The 24,416-nt window shown below is 40.5% G+C and overlaps 2 long non-coding RNA genes across 6 annotated transcripts in view; one reads left to right on the plus strand and one right to left on the minus strand.

The window, feature by feature from the left end:
* Positions 1-586: 586 nt before the first annotated feature.
* Positions 587-8,779, plus strand: LOC146894996 (uncharacterized). The gene is made up of 3 exons (XR_015001457.1): positions 587-633; positions 7,966-8,167; positions 8,608-8,779. It is a non-coding gene; the product is annotated as an uncharacterized LOC146894996 (long non-coding RNA).
* The window catches only part of LOC146894997 (uncharacterized), a 112,326-nt gene continuing 93,079 nt past the window's right edge, over positions 5,170-24,416 (minus strand). For 2 of the 5 annotated variants that reach the window (XR_015737942.1, XR_015737943.1), the window contains exons 2-6: positions 13,010-13,091; positions 12,642-12,836; positions 11,863-12,015; positions 8,777-8,955; positions 5,170-5,830 (exon numbers count right to left, since the gene is read on the minus strand). This is a non-coding gene — a long non-coding RNA (uncharacterized LOC146894997). Of the gene's footprint in view, positions 5,831-8,776; positions 8,956-11,862; positions 12,016-12,641; positions 12,837-13,005; positions 13,092-24,416 lie in introns of all 5 variants that reach the window. The other 3 variants (XR_015737941.1, XR_015737940.1, XR_015737944.1) reach the window with 2 other exon arrangements.

Here is a 24,416-nt window from a genome sequence, read left to right on the forward strand (position 1 = left end):
CGTTTTTATTCTCCTTACACTTTTCTAATTTTGCATAGAAACAATCTCATTATCGAGATACTGTTTTTGCCTTTCTTTAAAAATATTTTTAAATGTTCTACTTTCTCTTTCTCCCTAGACCATTACTCTATTCTTTCTCCTTATGTTTCATACACTCTTTTTCTGTTTTGTTTTGTTGCTTTTCCCTCCCCTTCCCTCATTTTGTTGAGTTCTTATTTTCCACACTATCCTAAGTAAGAGTTGAGATTTCTTTCCAATTATGTGTACGTGGGTGTTGATGGGTGTGTGTGTGTGTGCAATGAGTGCAAGTGTGTGTGGAGACCACACATTGTAAAACTGCCTTCTAGAACTGATTTGTATCCTTAGATTAGTTCTGCTCTCGACTTTGATCAGAGATGCTCTTTCTGCACTGGGAAGCAGTTATTGCAGAGATTCCTGGTGTGGGAGAATTGTCTGTATTCTGTCAATCATATTTTAATAAAACGCTGATTGGCCAGGCAGGCAGTATAGGCGGGGAAAGCCAGACAGGAAGTAGAGGTGGAGCAAAGAGACTGGGAGTATTCTAGGAAGCTCCCTCAGCAGTTCTGCTCAGACCATCGGAGAGGAAAGATGTAAGCTGCCCAGCTGAGAAAGGTACTGAGCCGTGTGGCTAATGTAGATAAGGATAATGGGGTAACATAAGTTATAAGAGTTAGCAAGATGCCTGAGCTAATGGACCAATCAGCTTTATAACTTATAGAGATCTCTGTGTGATTGATTCTCTGGGACTTGCCGGCTGTGGGGTACCAGGCAGGACAGAAACCCCAACAAGCTGGCCCTCATGCTACAGATTCCTAACTGGCCATGAGAATGAGTGACTGTTGGGTGCCCACACTGTGGAGGCATCTTTACCTATGCTGCCAGGGTTCAGGTCATATGGCAGGGTGGTAGGAAGAATGGAAGAGCCAGTGGGTGGAAAGGAGGCTGGGAAATGCCCTCTTCTGGATATGACACGGTTGATACACGGATGACCTCACAGGAGCTAGGGCGACCTGCACAGGATCAGGCCAACAGACAGCACTAATGGGTATCGGTGGGCTACAGAATCATAGAATCATTTGAACAGGAAGAGAGGACATTAGGGTGGGAGAGGGCTGTGTTGGGGGTGTCTGGGAGGATGGGAGGGGGAGCTGGGGTAGATATGATCAAAGTACGTTGTATATATAGGTGAAATTGTCAAGGAGTAAATTGTAGATGTTTAAAATTAATAAAAATTAAAAAGTAGCTGCTCACAAGAAGATCCCCATGTAAACCTGGAAGAGATCCAAAGCCACAGATAGCAAATTGAACAGAGAAACACGAAAACGCAAAGCAACGTGACTCTCCCCCAAAACCATTTCTCTTCAACTACTGAGATACATAAAATGCCAGATGATTGCCAAAGTTTACCAGCATAAATTATCAGAGTCCCTCCGATAAAAAGCAAGCCTGCCGGGGGTGGTGGTGGTGGTGGTGTACACCTTTAATCCTGCTGGGGGTGGTGGTGCACACCTTTAATCCCAGCACTCGAGAGGTAGAGACAGGTAGATCTCTGTGAGTTCAAGGCCAGCCTGATCTACAAGAGCTAGTTATAGAACAGGGTCTTAAAACTACAGAGAAACCCTGTCTTGAGAAAAACAAACTAACAAAACAAAACAAGAAAAAAAAAAAAGGAAAGTAAAGCAAGCCTGTGAGCTCAGGTCAGGACCTCACAGGAAAGCCTATAGCATTGAGGGCAAGTCAGCGACATGGAAAAGAAGCCAGCAATGAGACTTGCAAGTCAGCAAAACGGAAGAGAACCTCAGGAGGGAGCTAAGACTGAAGCAGAGCAAACAGGAAGCTGGGCTTGGACAACGAACAGGGGAATGAATCCAATTTCAAACAGTGCAAGTCACCAACAAGAACAAGGTGAAAAAGAATACCAGGAAACCAGGAACAGAGAGAACGTTTAAGGTTTTAAGAGAAAACTGCTGACTCATCTATGCATCAGAATAGCAGCTGATCCCTAACCAGAGAATTTAAGATAATCTATGTAAGCCCTGGAACGTAACCACCAACCATGATTGCTATGTTCAGAAAAGTTCTCTTTGAAAATCAGTGAAATCATTGGGATTTATAATTTAACAGAACTAATATCTCATGACAACCAGTTAAGCACTATAAAACATACTTCAAGGAACACTGTACATAGATTCTGTATATATATTTAAAGGGACAGATGCACAAAGGAGGGCTAATAAGAATCCATAATGCCCACCAAAATGAGTGATGCTCACAACAATTATATTATTGACTAGTACTAATAAAGAGAAGAAAGGAGCCAGGCTCCGGCAGCACACGCCTTAAATCCCAGCCCTAGGTAGGCAAAAGCAGGTGGATTTCTGAGTTCAAGGTCAGCCTGGTCTACGAGTAAGTTCCAGAACCTCCAGGACTACACAGAGAAACCCTGTCTTGGGGTGGGGATAACACATAGAGCAGCATACCTCTCCCAACCACAACCCTAAGTGTGAATGTCCTCAACGCATCAGCTACACAGGCCTAGACTGGCCAAATGGAGCAACTATAAGATCCAGTCATCTATTGTCTCCAAGGTGCACCCGTCACTGGCAAGAACGCAGGCAGAGTCTAAGGGCAGGAGGCCGACTGCCCAGGGAATGAATGATAAAAACAAGCTGGCCTGGCTATTCTAGTACCTGATAAAGCAGACTTTAAATAAATTCAGAAGAGGTACTGCAGGCCACTGAATGTGACTTATGAACCTGGGCTGCGGAGATGGCTCAACTGTTAAGGTACTTGCCATTTCAGTAAGAGGCCCAGAGATCCCCAGCACGTATATAAATTCTGGACGGGCACAGAAGGTTTACTGTAATTACAGTCTGGGAAGGAGGAGGTGAGATCCCTAGAGTAAGCTGACTAGTGAGAATAGCCAGTTTGGGCATAGTCTTGATTTGATTGAGAGATCCAGCCTCCAAGAACAAGGTGGAAGAACAATTGAGGTACAATCCGGTCATCTCAGATGTATTCTCGCTCTCTCTCTCTCTCACACACACACACACACAGACACACACAGACACACACACACACACACACTCATGCACATATGTTTGTCCACACACATGGGATGGTGCACATACACATGAACACGGAAAGAGGATGTGACTCAAATAACATATGTACTTTGGTGGTCTGAATAAGAATGGCTCCCATAGGCTCATATGGTTGAAGCCTTGGCCCCCAGCAGGAGCTCTTTGATAAGATTAGAAGGGTTTGAAGAGCTGGTGAGGGCCAGAGCTGGCTCTCCTGCCCGCTGCAGATGGTGAGGGGTGAGAAGGGGAAGGCACCAGCTCCTGTGTCAGGGTGATGATACCGTCACAGACTGAATTTGCTACTCTTCTTCTTTCTAGGTTGAAACCTTGAAGAGCATTGATAATAACTCTTATATATTGATAATAACTCTTAAAACGTTTGGTGGAATTCAGTCATGAGCCCATCCGATCCACAGAGCCACAGGGGCTCTTTGAAGCTGCTTCCAGCCTATTATGGATCTGTTTGGGTCATTTGTACCTTCTAGACTTTATTTTACTAGGCCATGTGTGTCCATTAATTCTACATTTTCAAGGATTTTCCTAATGGTCCTATGGATTCTATTGGAATATGTTGGGATCTCTTCTTTTATGTTTCTAATTCTATTTATTTAGGTCCTTTATTTTGTCTAGTTTGGCAGGTGATCTTGTTTATCATTTTAAAGAACAAACTCTCATTCGATTGATTTTATTTATTGTTCTTTACTGTCTGTTCATTAATACATTTCTGACCCTTATTACTTACTGCCTCCTCCTGCTTTGGGGTTTAGCTTGTTCTTGTTTCCCTAAGGCCTCGGGTCCATCATTATGCCACTTTCTTGAGGACTCTCTGAGATGCTCACCGAAGCACTCAGCTGTATACTTTGTTCTCACTGTGTCCCCAGTGTTTAGGAAGATGTATGCTAGTTTTCATTTGATTCTAGGAGTATTTCATATCCTTCATGACTTCTTCATGACTCACACCTGTTCATTTGAAATTGTGTCATTCGGTGTAGTTTCTCTCGCCATTGCTATCTAGCTTTAGTCTTCTATGTTCCTATAAAATAGGAAATGATATTATCCATTCTTTTTAATTAAGACTTATTTTGGGGCCTAGAATGTGGTCTGTTTTAAGGATGAAAATAATGTTAATTCCTTTTGTAGTGGACAGAATAATCTCTATACATCCTCTAAAGTTTGGTTTTTGGGATAGTTTATATCTGGGTTTCTTTGCTGCACTGAGTTTGAGTAGCCCATACAGAGGTAAAATTTGGCCACTGAAGACACCAATTATTATTTTATCAGATGGATCAATGGGTTGCCCAGAAGGATGTTTATTCTTTTGTGTGTTTGATGGAATGTTCTGTTTACATCTATTAAATTAATTTGTTTGATGGTGTAAAATTCCAATGTTTGTTGCTTGTTAATTTTGAGTTTGTATGACTTATCTCAAGATGAGTGGAGTATTTAAATCTCCTACATTTTATGCTTGTTTTTTGAAACTGGAAGCCACAATATTAGATATATGTCTTAGTCACTATTTTATTGCTATGAAAAGAGACCACTACATACTGAGAGTGGTTAAAATGCTTATCTCTCAAAGAGAAATGGAAAGTATTCTCAAAATGTAACTGAGAAAATTTCTTCAAAATATTGATGAAAACAGAGTCATGTTTCAACTTCTAAGAAAACAATGTAATAAATAGAATCCTGATTTACTGAGGTTCCAGTCATTACAAAGGGGAACTACAATAAAAAGATAGTTTCAATGTACTAATCAGATAGATGGTTGTTTCATTATTTTAAATTCGAAATACTAGAATACTTTAACATTTTTAATAGACTTTTCCTTCAGAAATGTATATAACAGATTAATTGGCAGAAAAATGATGTTCTAAAACTTAGTCCGTGTATATAATAATTAAATTTCAGTAGTATAAATTATTTTTTCTTAAAAATGAATGGAAGAATACTTATTATTTTTTAATGTATGTAACTATTTGTTCTTAATGTACCCAAGTCAGCAAAGCTTAGGAAGTCTGTGACTGGATACCAGAAAGAGAATAAATAAAAGGGGGCGGATAAGTAGTTTAGTCAAGAAAACAAATTTTTATTTAAAACATCTTTGAGAATTCTCTACATATTTATAGATAAAAATCATCTCCACCTCTGACTCCATCCTGTCCCCCACTCCCTCTCTAACTCATGATTTCTCCCTCTTTAATTGTTGTGTTACACACACACACACACACACACACACGCTGCCAAGTCCACTTAGTTTGGCCTATATATACATATCTAGTCTGACTCCGAGATCAGATAACCCATCAGGATGCTGGTGTGATTCTCCTCTGAACAACTAGAAATTGTCTACAGGTCTATAGTTCTTCATCAAGGGCGTGGGCCCTCTGAGATCCCCCCCCCCATCCTTACTGGCATGCCAGTTGGTACTGTCATTATAAAGTCTTGTTTAAGCAGCCATATTGCTTAGAGGCGATGGGCACAGCTTCTCTGTCACACGTAGAAAGCACTCTGGAGCAGCACCTGCTTCTGTCTGTTCCGTCTTCCCACCCCTCCCCTCTCAGTGTTCCCTGAGCCGTACAAGTTCAAGGTCGTGCTAGAGCTGTGTCAGTTGGCTTTGGGCACCCATGGTCAGGTCTCTGCATTTGGCCAGGTGTGGGTGCTTGCAATTCTCTCCATCTGTTTCAAAGAGAGGAATCTTCTTCGAGGACAGGGAGAGCTGTATTTACCTGCAAACGTCATGAAATCATCAGAAGGATTTTATTGTACTTCTTCTAGTTTTAACCATATGATATACCAGAACTTAACATAAATTATAATAATTGACCTCATAAAACCCCCTGAAATGTATCTTATCTTCAGTATTGTATAGATGAAGAAACAAATTTAGATAGACTGGGTAAACTACCCCAAATCTCTTGATAGTTAGCAGGTAAGTAAAATGTTAATCCCAAACCAACATTCAAACTCCAAGCATCTTTATACAAAGGTCACTACTGGACGATCGTGATCACTGTCCGTACCCTGACCCCACTGACTTGGTAGCAAACTAATATTGTTGAGTTTTTCCTAGCAGACTGCTGATCCATTCCCAGGAACTGCTGGTGAAGCAGTTACCCATGATGATGCTCAGAGAATGTTCTAGAAGGAGCAGAACCATCTTGGTAGGAAGTTCTATCTCATCACTAGGAAGTTATACCTCCCACTCCCCAATCAGTCAATGGCAGAGAAATCCCTTGACTCAATTCTGGATGACTCTATGCTTCATGGCTCGTGGTTTGGTAAACTTTGTCCTTTTCCTGAAAATGTGCCTTTGCTTAGCTCATTTCCCTCCCTATCTTGCAGCTTCCAGTCCTTACAGATTTTGATTTTTTTTTAATAGAAGAGATGTGCGTAGACGGTTGTGTCTTGATTTTTAGGACCCTGTGTGTGACTAATAGTATCCGCCAACCTGGGCATGGCTTGATATAAAAAGGAGATCGAAACTGAATTAAGAATAAGATGAATCACTCTAATAGAAAGATAGTATCTAATAGAAAGACAGTATCTCTTGCCTTTTACCTTGTTAATGACTTTTTTTTCTTGGCAATTTTCTAAATGTTGAACTGAAAATAGGGGCAGGGCAATATGAGGCATATACAGTAGAAATTCTTCAGCTCTGCCCCAAATGAACCCTCAGTAATTGGTTTGCAATCTTTAGAAATCTACTGCATTTGAGCTATTTCTGCCTCCTGGAGACATCCCTATGGGGCCATCACTATGACTTCAGTTAAAGGATGGAGATCAAACAACAGAAAGATATCTTACAGTGATCCATTGAGCCTATGGACCCACCTGGGATAATTCCTATAGATTCCAAATATTCATTGACCCTTAGAATGAGTGGTAAGAATGTATATGGAAAACACAAAGAGTTTGACTTAATGCTGAAATGTTGAACTTTTTCCCTCTCAGTATGGTTATGAAGGCAAGGCTGTCTCAATTTTTATTAAAAAAATATGTAGACATCATAGTTTATAGACTTTGTAATAAGACCAGGAAATAAACAAAAGGCATAGATTTGAAAAGATAGAAGCAAAATTGTGTTTATCTGTAGATGAGACAATTTTTTTTGAAAATCAATAATTTATAAATAAAATAAAAATAAAAGGAAAAGGTTTCAAGTAGCCAGAACAAATTCGTAAGGGAAGTAAGTGTTCAATAACTTGTATTTCCTGATTCAAAACTTTCAAGTGTTGTAGTTTCAATAGGTAAATGGTAGTTCTTTAGATAAATGATCCCAGGAAACGCTGTTTGGTGAGTGATATCCATATGCAAGAATAAAAGGTAAAAGTAACTTGGAAATTAACAGTTTGAAAGACTGTACAAGATCTATATTTAAAGCATATTTAAGATATATATATATATACACACACATACACATATATGTATATACACGTATATATTCTCAAAAGCTTGCTTCTGTCAAAGTATCAGCTGATATTTTACTGTGTTTATTTTTTAGTTTGCACAGATGAGATCTTTGATTTTCTGAGAAATTTATCACATAAAGCTGTAGACATTTCTGATAATGAGATTCAATGTTCCTTATAAAGTAGTCCATGCCACAAATTCTATTTTCATAATAGAAAATTAGATTCCCCATAGAACTGATGTGTTCATTTGTTTCTTAGTTTATCAAAACTGGAAATATTTAGTGCATTATATTTCTTATTTTAGGTGAACTAAAAATGAGTTCATTCTTATTTCTACATAAATTTAAATTTGGGAAATTTCTGTATGTTTCTTAAAATCATGTATTTCATTTTATTTTGTGTGTGAGTGCATGTTTACATGTATGTATGTGCATTACATTTATGCCTAGAGTCCATGAAGGCCGGAAAAGTGTGTTGGATAATCGGGAATTAGAGTTAAAATTCTGAGTCACCATGTGGGAGCTGAGAAGAAAACCCTGGTCCTCTGTAAGAGCAATCAGCATTCTGCACCATCATCTCTTCAACCTCTTCATATGTTTACTTTCTTCATAGTCATGGCTACACTGAGAAACCCCACCTTGAAAATCAAAGGCAAGCAAACAAACAAATAGCAATCAATCCTTAGGTTCTATTCATAGGTAACTTTTGATTTTTCCAGACAAAGCTTCTCTGTGTAACAGCTCTGGCTGTCCTGGAACTCACTCTGTAGAGCAGGCTGATCTTCAACTCACAGAGATCTGCCTGCCTCTGCCTCCCTAGTGCTGGGATTAAAGGTGTGCACCACCACTGCCCGGCTTCCTTCTTTGGTTGCAGGACGATCTTGCTCTATGGGCCAGGCTAGCCTCTTGCCTGTTAAAACTGATATGTTTTGAAGATTAAAGTAAATATCTGATCTACTATATTCCCCATTTGGAGTTGAAAATTAACTCAGTCTATTATTTTAATTAAATATCACAAAAGCTTGTTTTGTTTTGTTTTTTTCTTAAGGAATTTTATTTATTGCTATTATTTTGATTTATTTTCTAAGACAGGGTCTCACTCTGGCCTGGAACTTGTCATCTAGCCAACGCTCATTTCAGACTCATGACTTCAATTGCCAATTCCGGAATTAGAGGTGTTGAACCACTGTCTTAGTTAAAGTTTCAGTTGCTGTGAGGAGACACCATAACCATGGTAACTCTTATAAAGGAAAACACTTACTTGGCAGGCTTACAGTTCAGAGGTTTAGCCCATTATTGTCATGGTGAGACATGGGAGCATGCAGGCAGACATGGTGCTGGAGAAGGAGCTGAGAGTTCTACATCTTGCACAGGCAACAGGAAGTGAACTGAGACATTGGATGGTATCTTGAGCATAGAAGACTTCAAATCCCAGAGAACCTGGACAACAGAGAGGACCCTAAGAGAGACATTCATGGATCTACATAGGAAGGTGTGGAGGGCCCCAACCACATTCTCCATTGCTTCAAGGAACAAAGGTAGAGATTGACCTCTGTGACCTCAAGGTGTGGCAGTACACTACACGCCTTTGGTCCCAATGCCTGGGAGGCAGAGACAGGCAGATCTCTGTGAGTTCAAGGTGATGTAGCACAGGCCTTTAATCCCAGCTCGTGTGCTTGGTAACTCTCTGCAACCCTGCCTACTTCCGAGGCATCATCTGGGATAATGGGCAGCGGACCAACCCAAGAGTGACACGTCAGAAGCGAGGACTGTTTCCTTTATAAGGGCTGGGTTCCCCTCATTCTGGGTCTCCGCTTTGGAAGCTGATGCTCTCCCTCTCAAGACGCATTAAAGCTTTACTGCAGAAGAATCCTAAGTGCCCCGCGTCCTTGCGGATGAGAAGGTAGCGCGGGACAACAGCGCGCGACAGGAAGGAGGAAAAGACAAGACCTCCTGAGTAAACTGGGAGCATGGAGGTCATGGGAGAGGGTAGAAGGGAGACGGGAGGAAGGGAGGGGAGGGGAGAAAAATGTTTAATTCAATAAAAACAATAAAATATTGGTTAGAACTGGGCATGGTGACTGTGGTGGTTTAAAAGAAAATGGTTCCTGTAAGCTCATTGGGAACAGCACTATTAGGAGGTGTGGCCTCCTTGGAGTAGGTGCAGCCTTGTTGGAATTGGTGTGACCTTGTTGGAGGAAGTGTGTTACTGTTTGCTTTTTTAAAAACTTCTTTTTTGAATCCTTAGGGGTTCGATAGCTCAGTTGGTAGAATGGAGGAGTGTATATGGTTGTTCTGTTTTGTTTTTGTTTTGTTTTGTTTTAGAGACAATGTCTCTTCCTTTATAGCTCAGACCAATATTCAGTTTGCTATGAAGCCTAAAACTCAGGACCTTCCAAACCTCAGACTCCTAAATTCAGGAATTACACATATATGCCATCACACTTAGTTTAAATAAGAGTATAGAAACAGGGATGGAGGGAGGGCTCAGTAGTTAAGAGGACTGGCTGCTCTTCCAGAGGACCTGGTTTTGATTCCCAGTACCTGCAAGACCACCCATAACCGTCTGTAACTCTGGTTCCAGGGAATCAGATGTCCTTTACTGTATCAGAGGACACTAGGCACACACATGGTGCACATGGTATTGAGACAAACTTCCTTTACTGTCTGGTTTCAGGTGTCAATTTGACACAAGCTAGAGACATCAGAGAGGAAGGAGCCTCAGTTGAGGAAATGAGATCCAGCTGTAAAGCATTTTCTCAATTAGTGATAAATGGGAGAGGGCCCAGCCCATTGTATATGGTGCCATCTCTGGACCAGTGATCCCGGGTTCTACTAGAAAGCAGGCTGAGCAAGCCAGGGGAATCAAGCCAGTAAGCAGCACCCCTCCATGGCCTCTGCATCAGCTCCTGCCTCCAGGATCCTGTCCTGTTTGAATTTCTGTACTGACTTCTTCTGGTATCTGGAAATATAAGCCAAATAAGCCCTTTCCTTCCCAACTTGCTCTTTGGTCATGGTGTATCATTGCAGCAATAGAAACCCTAACTAAGAGATACCCTTACACATTAGATTACAATCAGATCAAATAACTTTTTAAAAAGGATATCAAAACAGAAATTCAAGTAAATAAATAAGCACAATAAATACTGGAAAATCTTCTGAAGGATCTAGATGGCAACAAAGAGCTAGCAATAAAAACTGATAATTATTATATAATAGGGTGTATATACCTAGGGTATATAGTAAATTACTGAAATTAACATCACCACCACCACACCCCTCCACACACATTAAACCCAATGACCTAGTAAGAAGAAATTAATCTCTATCAGACAGTGTAGAAACAGCAGTATGTAGGTTAGTCTATGACTCAGAATACAATGTCACCCACGGACCACATCCCTTCCTGTCTTGACACTTCCCATTCCCTAGGGCATTGTCCTCATCAGCAGTGTGGAAGCTGGGTCACCAGCCTCATCATCATTTTAGCTCTGGGTAGTGACAGAAAGGAAGTAGCTAGTGGATACATCTTTCTCAGAAAGGGGCGATGAAATTGCACACATTGGGAGATTGTTTGAAGAGACAGTCTAGCTAAGTGGCCGAGTATGTTTCTTCCTGGTATGAAGGAATAAGGAAGGCCGAGTTATGAAGAGCAAGTAGGAGGAACTCGATCCCGGAAAACAATGGGTAGTCTCTGCTGTAGTCCCAGGACAACAAGTAGCTCACTGGCCAAAAGCCCCATGCATAGTGGATTTAAATGGGCTTGTGTGAGCCGAATCTCTCAAAGCTGCTGAAGCCAAAACTACAGCTCTTATCTTAAGGGATCGGAGATAGATAGGTTATTCTGGAGCCATTTGAGTGATCAGAGCCCAGGAAGACAGATTTAGGTTGCCCCAATTCCATGTCCCAACATAGAAGTAGTTGCATGAAGTTTTATAGTTTTACTGAACAGAATGACATTCCTGGGGTAATTAATTTCTTGAAGACTATGTTTCAATAGTCTGGTAGCCAAAAGGAGAGGGGTACAAAGCATCTTTCTTTAGAATATTGTAGTTCCTCCCAAATAGTTATAATTATTAATTCTGTCTCAGATATTTGAAAATAATCTTTTGTCTGAAATAAATATTATAAACAGAATACAAGTAGCAGCCACGATAACTTGAAGAAGAACCATTTCTCTGTAATACTTTAGTTTCCATTACTTCTGAAATGAGTAGCACAAGTGACTGACTATTCTGTTGTTGACATTTAGATGAGGTCCCACTATAAAGCCAAGGTTGGCCTCAAACTCATAATTCTCCTGCTTCAAACTCCCAAGGGATAGCACTATATATAAGCAAGCACTACCATCCCATGTGGCTTCATCTTGGTGTTGATAATCTTCCTCCTTCTCTCTGAGTAATAGGCTCCAAAGACTCCACAGATCAACCGTCTTTTTGTCCGATCTCGCCTGCTCCTCACCACCACTTTACAGTCTGTCCTTGTTGGTCTGACTAGATTCTGCAGTGCAAAGGTGTAGAAATAACAGATGTAAAGGAGTTGGTGTAGATCAGACCCATTAGGATGAATTTTATGTAGCTAAGAGACATAAAGGAATCTCAACAGGCAATGACTATAAAGCCTTGCAAAACCACAAGCAAGAAAAGTAAATATTTCAATGAAATTAGTTTGAAAACTAAGTACTTGTTTACAGATATACTTGCTTGGTAAACAATGTCTAATGCAGTTTTGAAATTTTATGAGGCCCTGCTGGCAGTTTACAGTGTTAGGGATGTCTAACCTTTGCCTAACAGGACTGGCCATGGTACAATTAGGAACACAGAGAACAGTTAGTGCCTATAGTAATTCCTGTTTGGAGTACCCACGCTTGGTAAAGTATTCTCCAAAGTTTTGCACCTGACAAAACTTATGCAATATGAAGGAAGAACAGTACAGGGTTGTAATGTAGATTATTATCATAAAGTCTATAGCATTCCAATGAATGTAACATAATGGCTGAATGAATGAATTGCCTCATTATTACAATCATTACTTTATATTTAACTGCTGTCACTACCTCCATACACGTTTCTTATTCTTCTAAATACCTGAGAACAGCTGAGTGTAGGATTCACCCAGGGACTTACTTTGACAGGCAGGAGGGCTTGGGCTCCCAACATCTACTGTTTTGTTGACCACAGTGCAGACAATGGAGGCATTGCCAAGGAGCGTGAAGTTGGGATCACAGCTGTAGGTGACGGATGAGCCGTATGTGTAAAGATCTTCATCTCAGCCGCTGTGTTTCCCATTGCTGATGTCGGGAGGGGACTCACATGTGACAACTTAGATGAGTAAGAGGAGAGAAAGGAGTGATCAGGAAAGGTATCACTGTACATCCAAAAGTCTGTCAATTGCAAATGGAGGGTCCAGAAGGTCACAGAGACACAGCATTTAGTGTATAAGGCAGTGTAAGTGTCGTATTATCTTGCCAGAAAAAACGTCTTTACTTACTTACACATTCTGGGAGAGGATCACTCCAGTCAACTCCTTTACCTTGGACCACACACTGACTAGTTGCTGAGCCAATCAAAAGGTATCTGAAAGACAGGTCAAAGGTTTATCTGGAATCTTTAGTTTACCCTAGACTCAGGATTTTGAACAGATACAATTTTATTCATCATTTTAAAATAAAGCAATGGATGTTCTATTGATCACTAATCACCATTAGCGCCGTCTCGAGGCTCCTCAATTTCATCCTATGGAGCAGGGGTTCATCTTCTCAAGCTAAAACTTCTTTCACCCATTTGTGACAATTGACTAAGTTTTCTAAGCATTGTATAATGCAGCCAATGAAAAGACTATATGTCAGTTTTGCTGCTATAATTGTTTTTAAACTAAGTACAACTAGCTCAAAACTTAAAAATGAATTAACTTTTCTTAAAACAAATATTTGAAATTTTCCCACACATTAGAACATAATTTATTCTCAGAGCATAGTTTGATATGCATGTGTACAGGGTCTTGATTCTTTCACAGTTTCATTAAACTGTAGTGGAAAGACAGGAGCAAAATTGTCGCTGCCACCTCAACCAGCAAGGATGACACAACACTGGAGCTTTTCTTTCAGGCAGTTTATTCAGGACCTTTTCACAATGGCTTCTTTCTCGCTTCTCTCTTGCTTCTCTCTCGTTTCTCTCTCTGGGCAGACCTCTCCCAGCCCTTATATAGGCTATGGTTGCCTATCCCGGAGTGCCACGTGGACATCGCCCATAGGCTCAAGCATACGCAAGCGACACACGATCATAGCAAGTTACGGACCATAACCATAAAAGGAGTTGTTTGTCACAGAGAGCACTCGCTTTTGGGCTTGTGAAGGGTGGCAGCCGGCGCCATCTTTAAGGTGTGGCTCCACGCAGCTCTCTACACAAAATAACAAAAAACTATTCTTCTACTGAGAACTTTAAGCTGAGACATTTCAGCAGTAATGCTCCCACCTCCTCTGGGAACCAAGGACCTAGCAACTACACATGCACATACTGAAATGTCAGGAACTTTCCATCTCCCTGAATTTTTGTGAGTGTTCTCCAGATAGAGCTCCGTTCCTGAAACTGGGGCAAAATAACCCTTAATATGTTTACTCAGTTTCTGGTGTTTTGACTCAGTCCCTGGGAAAAGGGCAAAGTAATCCTCAAATGTTTCCTCTTACCTCACCTGATCTGGCAACCACTCTCCAACCAATTATTGGTAATAGCACTTTGAATAAGCCAATCATAATAGTTGAAGAACAACCCCCAGACTCCCCCCTTGTTTCTGTGGCTTCTTAATTTAAAAGTAGCCTGTACCAGCTATTTGGGGTCTTTCTGGCTTCTCGAATGCTGAAAGACCCTGTCGTGACAGAATTAATAAAAATCCTCATGCTTTTACATCAACTGTGGTGTTAGGGTGGTCTCTTGGGGTGATTCCTGCTCAGTGATTGGACTCCAGGGTCCAACACTACCTACACCATCATCTTGCTCTTCTGGAATAACCCTTTGCCCCTTCACCATAATCATCCTCTCCTATACCACCATCATGTGGCGCCACCCCCAACAGCAACCTCCTTTCTTGACTCACCCCTCTATAATCTTATCTGGGAATCACCATTTTCTATTGATTTGGGCAATAGATTTTGGTTATTTTTTTCTTTATCTTTTTTTTATTGCTAAACAAACTGCATGTTTTGTGAAAGGGAATAAGTCATGTTTTACATAGGTTTTTGTTTGTTTCAGAAGCGGTAAATTTAAGTTACTGCAAGCTATCATTTTAAAATAGCTACTTACCCAATCCTACATCTGTAGCTGCTAGAGGACAGTGGTTTCACATATAAAGTGAAATCTGTCTTCCAACACCAACTTCCTCACTTACAGTACCTTATTTTTGTAAAGGTAGGAATTTTTTCTTCTTTGACAAACTTATCAAAATAAAAATAAAAGAGACTTCAGCCATATTTTGATGCTTTTCTTTCCTTTTCTATTTTTGGGATACCAGATTTTCACTGTACATTTTTTTTCTTTTTTTAAATTTATTTAACTTTATTATTTTTTTGTTTATTCAAGTATCTGAAAACACTCTTTCCACTTCCTCTCCTCCTCCCAATACCCTCCCCGCTCCCCCCACTCCCTCTCCTCCTCCCTCACCATTCCCAAGAGCAGTCAGGGTTTCCTGTCCTGTGGGGAATCCAAGTTCCTCCCCCCTCCCACTGGGTCCAGGAAGGTGAGCATCCAAACAGGCCAGGATCCCAAAAAGCCAGTCCATGCAGACGAAACAAGACCCAGTGCCATTGTCAATGGCTTCTCAGTCTTCATTTGGACCTCGGGGGCTCAGTCAGCCCCCATGTCAGCCACATTCAGAGAATCCGGTTTGATCAAATGCTCGTTCAGTCCCAGTCCAGCTGGCCTTGGTGAGCTCTCATTCGATCAGTCCCCTTGTATCAGTGGGAGAACGCACCCTTCGCGGTCCTGACTTCCATTGCTTCAATGTGGGTCTCCGTCTCTATCTCCATCCATTGTCGGATGAAGGCCCCCTCTGATTTTGCTTTCCTTGCTCACAATCTCCCTCCCCCTGCTTCTCATTTGGACCTAGGGAATTAAGTCCAGTGTTCCAATATGTGTCTCTGTCTCTATCTCCATCCATCGCCTATGAAGGTTCTGTGGTGACATGCAAAATATTTGTCAGTATGGTTATGGGCCAAGGCCAGTTCAGGCACCCTCTCCTCTGCTGCCCAGAGTACAATCTGGGGACCTCTCCTTGGGCCTGGGAACCCCTCCAGAATCAAGTCTCTTGCAAACCCTAAAATGGCTCCCTTAGTTGAGATATAAACTTCCCTGCTCCCAGAACCATCCTTCCTCCCTCCCCCCTCCCATTCCCCCAAGCCATCCCCAATCCTCCCCCTCTCCCCTCTCTCTAACCATCTTCCCCTACTTCCACCCCTCTACGCCCCATGCAGCCAAGTTTGCCTGGCAATCTTGCCTTGTTCTAATATCCAGGAGGATAACTTTATGATTTTCTTCAGGTTCCACCTTCTTATTTAGCTTCTCTAGGATCACAAATTATAGACTCACAGACCTTTAACTATGGCTAGAATCCACTTATGAGTGAGTACATACCATATTCCTCTTTTTGGGTCTGGGTTACCTCACTTAGTAAAGCGTTTTCTATTTCCATCCATTTGCATGCAAAATTCAAGATGTCATTGTTTTTTACCTCTGAGTAGAACTCTAATGTGTATATGTTCCACACCTTTTTTTTAACCATTCTTCTATTGAGGGGCACCTAGGTTGTTTCCATGTTCTGCCTATTACAAATAGTGCAGCTATGAACATAGTTGAACAAATACTTTTGTAGTATGATAGGGCATCTCTTGGGTATATTCCCAAGAGTGGAATTGCTGGGTCCTGAGGGAGGTTGACTCCCAGTTTCCTGAGAAACTGCCACACTGATTTCCACAGTGGCTGCACAAGATTGCATTCCCACCAACAATGGATGAGTGTTCCCCTCACTCCACATCCTCTCCAGCATAGGCTATCGTTGGTGTTTTTGAGTTTAGCTATTCTGACAGGTGTAAGATGGTATCTCAAAGTGGTTTTGATTTGCATTTCCCTGATTGCTAAGGAGGTTGAGCATGTCCTTAAGTGTCTTCTGGCCATTCGAAGTTCATCTGTTGTGAATTCTCTGTTCAGTTCAGTACCCCATTTTTTAATTGGGTTAATTAGAGATTTAGTGTCTAGTTTCTTGAGTTCTTTGTATATTTTGGAGATCAGACCTTTGTCTGATGAGGGGTTGGTGAAGATCTTCTCCCAGTCCGAAGGTAGCCTTTTTGTCTTACTGACAGTGTCTTTTGCTTTACAGAAGCTTCTCAGTTTCAGCAGGTCCCATTTATTCATTGTTTCTCTTATTGTCTGTGCTACTGGGGTTCTACTTAGGAAGTGGCCTCCTGTGCCTATATCTTGTAGACTACTTCCCACTTTCTCTTCTATCAGGTTCAAAGTGGACAGATTAATGTCGATGTCTTTAATCCATTTGGACTTGATTTTTGTGCATGGTGAGAGATATGGATCTACTTTCATTCTTCTACAGGTTGACATCCAGTTATGCCAGCACCATTTGTTAAAGATGCTTTCCTTCTTCCATTGTATACCTTTAGCTCCCTTGTCAAATATTAGGTGTTCATAGGTTTGTGGGTTAATATCCGGGTCTTCTATTCGATTCCATAGGTCGACTTCTCTGTTCTTATGCCAATACCAAGCTGTTTTCAATAATGTAGCTCTGTAATAGAGTTTGAAGTCAGGGATGGTAATGCCTACAGAAGTTCCTTTATTGTATAAGATTGTTTTGGCTATCCTGGGTTTTTTGTTTTGCCATATAAACTTGATTATTGTTCTCTCAAGGTCTGTGAAGAAGTTTGATGGGATTTTGATGGGGATTGCATTGAATCTATAGATTGCTTTTGGTAGAATTGCCATTTTTACTATGTTGATTCTCCCAATCCAAGAGCAGGGAAGGTCTTTCCATTTTCTGGTATCCTCCTCAATTTCTTTCTTCAAAGACTTAAAGTTCTTGTCAAATCGGTCTTTCACTTCCTTGGTTAGAGTAACCCCAACATATTTTATGCTATTTGTAGCTATCGTGAAAGGTGATGTTTCTCTGATTTCCCTCTGTGCTTCTTTATCCTTTGTGTATAGGAGGGCAACTGATTTTTTGGAGTTGATCTTGTATCCTGCCACATTACTAAAGGTGTTTATCAGCTGTAGGAGTTCTTTGGTAGAGTTTTTAGGGTCACTTATGTACACTATCATATCGTCAGCAAATAACGAAAGTTTAACTTCATCCTTTCCAATTCGAATCCCCTTGACCTCCTTATGTTGTCTTATTGCTATTGCTAGAACTTCAAGCACTATATTGAAGAGGTATGGAGAGAGTGGACAGCCTTGTCGTGTTCCTGATTTTAGTGGAAAGGCTTTGAGTTTCTCTCCATTCAATTTGATGTTAGCTGTCGGCTTGCTGTATATTGCTTTTATTATATTTAGATATGATCCATGTATCCCCAGTCTCTCCAACACCTTTATCATAAATGGGTGTTGAATCTTGTCAAATGCTTTTTCAGCATCCAATGAAATGATCATATTTTTTTTCTTTCAGTTTATTTATATGATGGATTACATTGGTTGATTTGCATACGTTGAACCAGCCCTCATCTCTGGGATGAAGACTACTTGATCATAATGGATAATTTTTCTAATGTGTTCTTGGATTCGGTTTGCCAGTATTTTATTGAGAATTTTTGCGTCGATGTTCATGAGTGAGATTGGCCTGTAATTCTCTTTCTTGGTTGTGTCTTTGTGTGGTTTTGGTATCAGGGTAACTGTAGCTTCATAAAATGAGTTTGGCAATGACTCTTCTGCTTCTATATTGTGGAATACATTAAGGAGTATAGGTATTAGCTCTTCCTGGAAGTTCTGGTAGAATTCTGCATTGAAACCATCTGGTCCTGGGCTTTTTTTGGTAGGGAAATTTTTGATAACAGCTTCTAATTCTTCACGACTAGCAGGTCTATTTAGATTGTTCACCTGTTCTTGGTTCAACTTTGGTATATGGTACTTATCTAAAACGATGTCCATTTCTTTTACATTTTCCAGCTTTGTGGCATATAAACTTTCGTAGTAAGATCTGATGATTCTCTGAGTTTCCTCTGTGTCTGAGGTTATGTCCCCCTTTTCATTTCTGATCTTATTAATTTGCATGTTCTCTCTCTGCCGTTTGATTAGTTTAGATAGGGGTTTGTCGATCTTGTTGATTTTCTCCAAGAACCAGCTTTTTGTTTCATTGATTCTTTGGATTGTTTTCTGTGTTTCTATTTTGTTGATTTCAGCCCTCAGTTTGATTATTTCCAGTCTTCTACTCCTCCTGGGTGAATCAGCTTCTTTTTTTCTAGAGCTTTCAAGTGTGCTGTTAAGTCTCCAATGTGTGCTTTCTCCGTTTTCTTTAATTGGGCACTTAGTGCTATGAACTTTCCTCTTAGCACTGCTTTCATAGTTTCCCATAGGTTTGAGTATGTTGTGTCTTTATTTTCATTAAATTCAAGGAAGACTTTAATTTCTTTCTTTATTTCTTCCTTGACCCAGGGGTGATTTAATAGTTGACAGTTCAACTTTCATGAGTTTGATGGCTTCCTGGGCGTAGCATTGTTGTTGAATACTAACTTTAATCCATGGTGATCTGACAAGACACAGGTGGTTACTAATATTTTTTTGTATCTGTGGAAGTTTGCTTTGTTACCAAGTATGTGGTCAATTTTGAGAAGGTACCATGGGCTGCAAAGAAGAAGGTATATTCTTTCCTATTTGGGTGGAATGTTCTGTAGATATCTGTTAAGTCCATTTGATTCAATACCTCCAATAATTCTCTTATTTCTCTGTTGGGTTTCTGTCTGATTGATCTGTCCATTGGTGAGAGAGGTGTGTTGTAGCCTCCTACTATTAGTGTGTGTGGTTTGATGACTGCCTTGAGTTCTAGAAGTGTTTCTTTTACATAAGTGGGTGTCTTTATATTAGGGGCATAGATATTCAGGATTGAGACTTCCTCCTGATGAATTGTTCCTGTTATGAGTATGAAATGTCCATCTCTATCTCTTCTGATAGATTTTAGTTTGAAGTCAACTTTGTTAGATATTAGAATGGCCACACCTGCTTGTTTCTTAGGTCCGTTTGCTTGGAAAACCTTTTCCCAGCCCTTTACTCTGAGTAGATGTCTGTCTTTGTGGTTGAGGTGTGTTTCTTGTAAACAGCAGAATGTTGGATCCTGTTTTTGTATCCAGTCTCTAACTCTGTGCCTTTTTATAGGTGAATTGAGTTCATTGATATTAAGTGATATTAATGGCCAGTGGTTGTTGACTCTGGTCATTTTTTTGGGTAGTAGAGTGTATGTGTTTTCCTTCTTTTGTGTGTGTTTTCTTTCCTTGGGTTGTGCTTTGCCTTCTAATATTTTCTGTAAGGCTGGATTTGTAGCTACGTATTGCTTAAATTTGTTTTTAACCTGGAATATTTTGTTTTCTCCGTTGATAGTGAACGATAGCTTGGCTGGGTATAGTATTCTAGGCTTGCATCCATAGTCTCTTAGTTTCTGCAGTACCTCTATCCAGGACCTTCTGGCTTTTATTGTTTCCATAGAGAAGTCTGGTGTAAGTCTGATAGGTTTACCTTTATAAGTTACTTGATCTTTATCCTTTGCAGCTCTTAATATTTTTTCTTTAATCTGGCTGTTTTGTGTTTTGATTATTATATGACGAGGTGATGTTTTTTATTGATCCAGTCTATTCAGTGTTCTGTATGCTTCTTGAACCTTCATAGGGATATCGTTCTTTAGGTTGGGGAAGTTTTCTTCTATAATTTTGTTGAATATATTTTCTGGATCCTTGATCTGCAATTCTTCTCCTTCTTCAATTCCTATTATTCTTAGATTTGGTTTTTTTATTATGTCCCACATTTCCTGAAAGTTTTGTGATGAGAATTTGTTGAATTTGCTGTTTTCTTTGGTCAGAGCGTTTAATTTCTCTATGGTGTCCTCAGAGTCTGAGATTCTTTCTTCTATCTCTTGTATTCTGTTGGTTATGCTTGTTTCTGAAGTCTCTGTTCGTTTACCTAGATTTTCCATAGCCAGCCGGCCCTCGGTTTGTGATTTCTTCATTGACTCCATTTCAGTTTTCAAATCTTGAACTGTTTCCATTACCTGTTTGATTGTTTTTTCTTGGTTTCCCAGAATTTCATTTACGGATTTACTCATTTCTTCAAACTTTTTGGTATATTTCTCTTCCATTTCTTTACTCATTTCCTCAATCTTTTTGTTATACTTATCTTCCATTTCTTTACGGCAGATTTTCACCTCCTGTTTAAGTTCCTCTATTATTTTCATAAATATCCGCTTAGAGTCGATTTATTCTATTTCTTCTGGAGTAGGGTGTTCAATTCTTCTAGTTTCGTGCTCCCTGGATTCTGGAGATGTCATGTTGCCTTTCAGGTTGTTGGAGAAATTCTTGCATTGGCGCCTGCCCATCTCCTCCTCTCTGGATGAAACTCCTCAGCAATTTCTGGATAGAACTCCTCAACACTCTCTGGGTAGGACTCCTCAGCACTCTCTGGATAAAGCTCCTCAGCACTCTCTGGATAGAGCTCCTCAGCACTCTCTGAGTAGAACTCCTCAGCACTGCAACAGGGCTAGCTCATCTTCCCAGGACCCAGGAGACAAAAGGGCGGCAGCAGTGGGGTCAGGGAGGGATCCCGTGGAACACAGAAGACCCTGCCGCAGAAGCTGAGGGGGGGAGGGGCTATGCTCTCTTCCAGGACAGGCCGGCCGCCCAGGTGAGCACCCACTCTCCTCTCTGGGTAGAACTCCTCAGCACTACAACAGGGCTAGCTGGTCTTCCCAGGACCCAGGAGATCTCACTGTACAATTTTTATGTGCATTTTATGTTGACCTCTTTATCAAACTATTTCCTTGAGCCTCTTATATATTGAGAGAAATAACCATGGTTTGGGTGCTGTTTCTGTGCTGTGTACTCAGCCACAAACGGGAGATCTGTATCTCGACCTTTCTGCCCCAGTACAGAAGAGGGGACAGAAAAACTGTGACAACAAGAAGGATACAAGGAATCCAGTGTCCCCTGGACATGACAGGACCGCTGTCATGTGAACTCACAGCAGCGGTCGTCGTTGTACAAGACCTGGATGAGATCAAGCCAGTCAACATTCCAACACAGAGGGATCGAGCCCACGAACCTCCACCAATAGCTGAGGATCTATAGGCAGTTAACAGATTCTGGAGGAGAGAGTCAGTTTCTCTAAGAGCATGGACTCTGGCAGGTGAGTCACATGGTAGTAGATGGCCCCACATCCATGAACATGGATGAGCATCACAAACTGACTGAGGTGATATGAAAAAATAAAATGAAAACAAGAAGTGGAGAGGGCATGGGAGCTTGGGATGATCTGAGAAGCATTAGGGGGATGAGTGGGGGTAAATAAGTATACATGTACAGGATCATCAAAAAGTTAATAGAAATGTAATATCTTAAAAATCAGTAATTCACAAATACAAATTATTTATGGCTACAGAATTATGAAGTTCTGAGCTAGATGCAAACATAGGCAGCTTAGCATTGGAGATGAGACTCCTATACCCTTAACTATACCTGAGTAAGGGGGCTCTGGTCAAGTGGGGTCATAGAGCCGGACTCTGTCAGAAGGAAAAAAGAAAATGGAAAAAAACAAAACCCACAGAATTTAAACAAACAGAAAGAAAGCAAAACTCACTTAACTTGAACCAATTGCACCCATATTTTATTACTACTGAATTGAAAATGTGTTTCCCATTCATTTTCCGTGGAAGAAAACTCTTATATTTTGGGTTTGAGATTGTCCAGTTTTCCCAATGACTCTCTGATCTGATTCTCTTCAGTCTCAAACTTCACCGCCTCATGGTCAGACTCTTTATTCTGTCTGATGCTCTGCCCCTACCCACTGCCCCTGCCTCTACAACTCCCCCAGCCCTTCAGCCATCTAAGATAATTCACTGATTCAGTAGAAGAAAAATAATAGTAGTTCTCATGTCAGACAAAACCTATGAAGTCCCGACTTCATGGTGCTTTAAAAGAAGATACCAAAAATCAACAACTGTACCAAGAACAGTGAGAGTCCTAAATTCTAGGACAATAAAAGAATCTGGCAGATCTGTGTCTGCATGGTGGCTCTCTCCCATTGTCGGGAGTTCATCAGTTTCTGTTCTGCTTAGAAAGAACAGATTCTGTCCTCCCTACTGCATGTCCACTATGGATGCAAAGCTACACTCACCATGTCACCTTGTCACTGCTGCTTTGTTTTGTTTTGTTTTTGTATATTGCCTTTAAAAATGGAGCTAAAAGAAATTAAAGTCGGCTTTATTATACCATCACTACACAAGGTTGGAAAATAAAATGGCTTTGTATAATCGAGGAAACAAAATTCAGTAAAATATTATTTATGTTTAAGCAATTATTTCTTGTCAAAGACATGAAAATGAACAAATAAGAGCCAGTCCATAAGGAAATGAATATAGCTGATGTCCACAACATGGAAGCCAGTTCCAACACACTATTCCATTAAATATTTGCTGGGTCTCAGGAAGAGGGTAGTGTTATTTCCATTTGAGAGGCAAGGAAATTGAGGCTCAAGGATAATCAATAAATTGCCTCAGATCACTTGAAGATAAAAGTGTTTACCAATGTAGCCAGTAGTCCATACTAGGAGACTGAGGTAAAATTTCTAAGTACTTTCCATAAAACATCACATTTATGTGATTACAAGTAGGTTTATTATATAATGAATTGTCACAGAATCATCATGTTCTGTTCTTATTGCTTAAAGAGTCACTCTATTAGTCCTGTATGAACACACTTTCTTACATTTTCTATTGCAAAATTAATATAAAGCAGACACATTCTTGTTTCTAATGATTTTTTACAAAAGCATACTAGAAACCATGATCACAAAAGACTACAGAACAGAATTTGTTGAAAGCATGCTGGACCTCATCAGAATAAAGGTGAGTCCTTCTCTATCATTCACCTTGATGTTCATAGCTGTGTTGACCACACAGAGCAAACCTTGGAGTTCACATTTCTCCAACATTCATTGTGAGGTTCAACATGGAGCCTGGCAACCATTCTTTACAGGCAATTGTCACCTGCTGAATATCAAGAACCTTAGTGTGTTCAAGAGCATTTACTAGAAATTCAATGTGTTTAATGTCAATTAACCATGTGTAGTCAATTGGAGGATTTCTGGATTTGCTGCTGGTCATGTAGTGAATGAGACATGGGAAACGGGGGATCTGATTTAGAATCAGGGATGACAAAAAGATGGGGCTATTTCCTGAAGAAGGCCTAGAAAGTGAAGGTATGTGGTTACCAAGAAAGAAGGGTTCTGTATGAAGATCCCTTGGTTTAAAGAAGTTGCGTCATTCACTGCACCGTGTTCCACAATCATCTTTTCCCTCACTAACCTGCACGAGTACCTTGGTTACTCTGCAAACCTTTCACAGTTGGATCTTTAGACCTATGAGGAAATCATATCATATGCTAATCCTAACCAGAGCAGCTACACAGAATGACAGCAGAGACTGCAAAGGGAAGTGTGTGCAGTAACTAAAACGGGCTGTTTGTTTGCTTCCATCACTGATTTGTTTACATACATATACATACACATACACACACACATGTGCGCACACGCACACACACACACATGTCATGGAGTTAGTTGCTTTTTCTAATAATTACTTAAGCTAGTTACCCGTTTAAGGAGGAATACTTCCTACCATACACAGAGAGTAATTTTTAATTGCTGTGGCAGATACTG

Source organism: Myodes glareolus, chromosome 5 (assembly GCF_982192425.1).
Source record: "Myodes glareolus chromosome 5, mMyoGla1.1, whole genome shotgun sequence".
NCBI classification, from domain to species: domain Eukaryota; kingdom Metazoa; phylum Chordata; class Mammalia; order Rodentia; family Cricetidae; genus Myodes; species Myodes glareolus.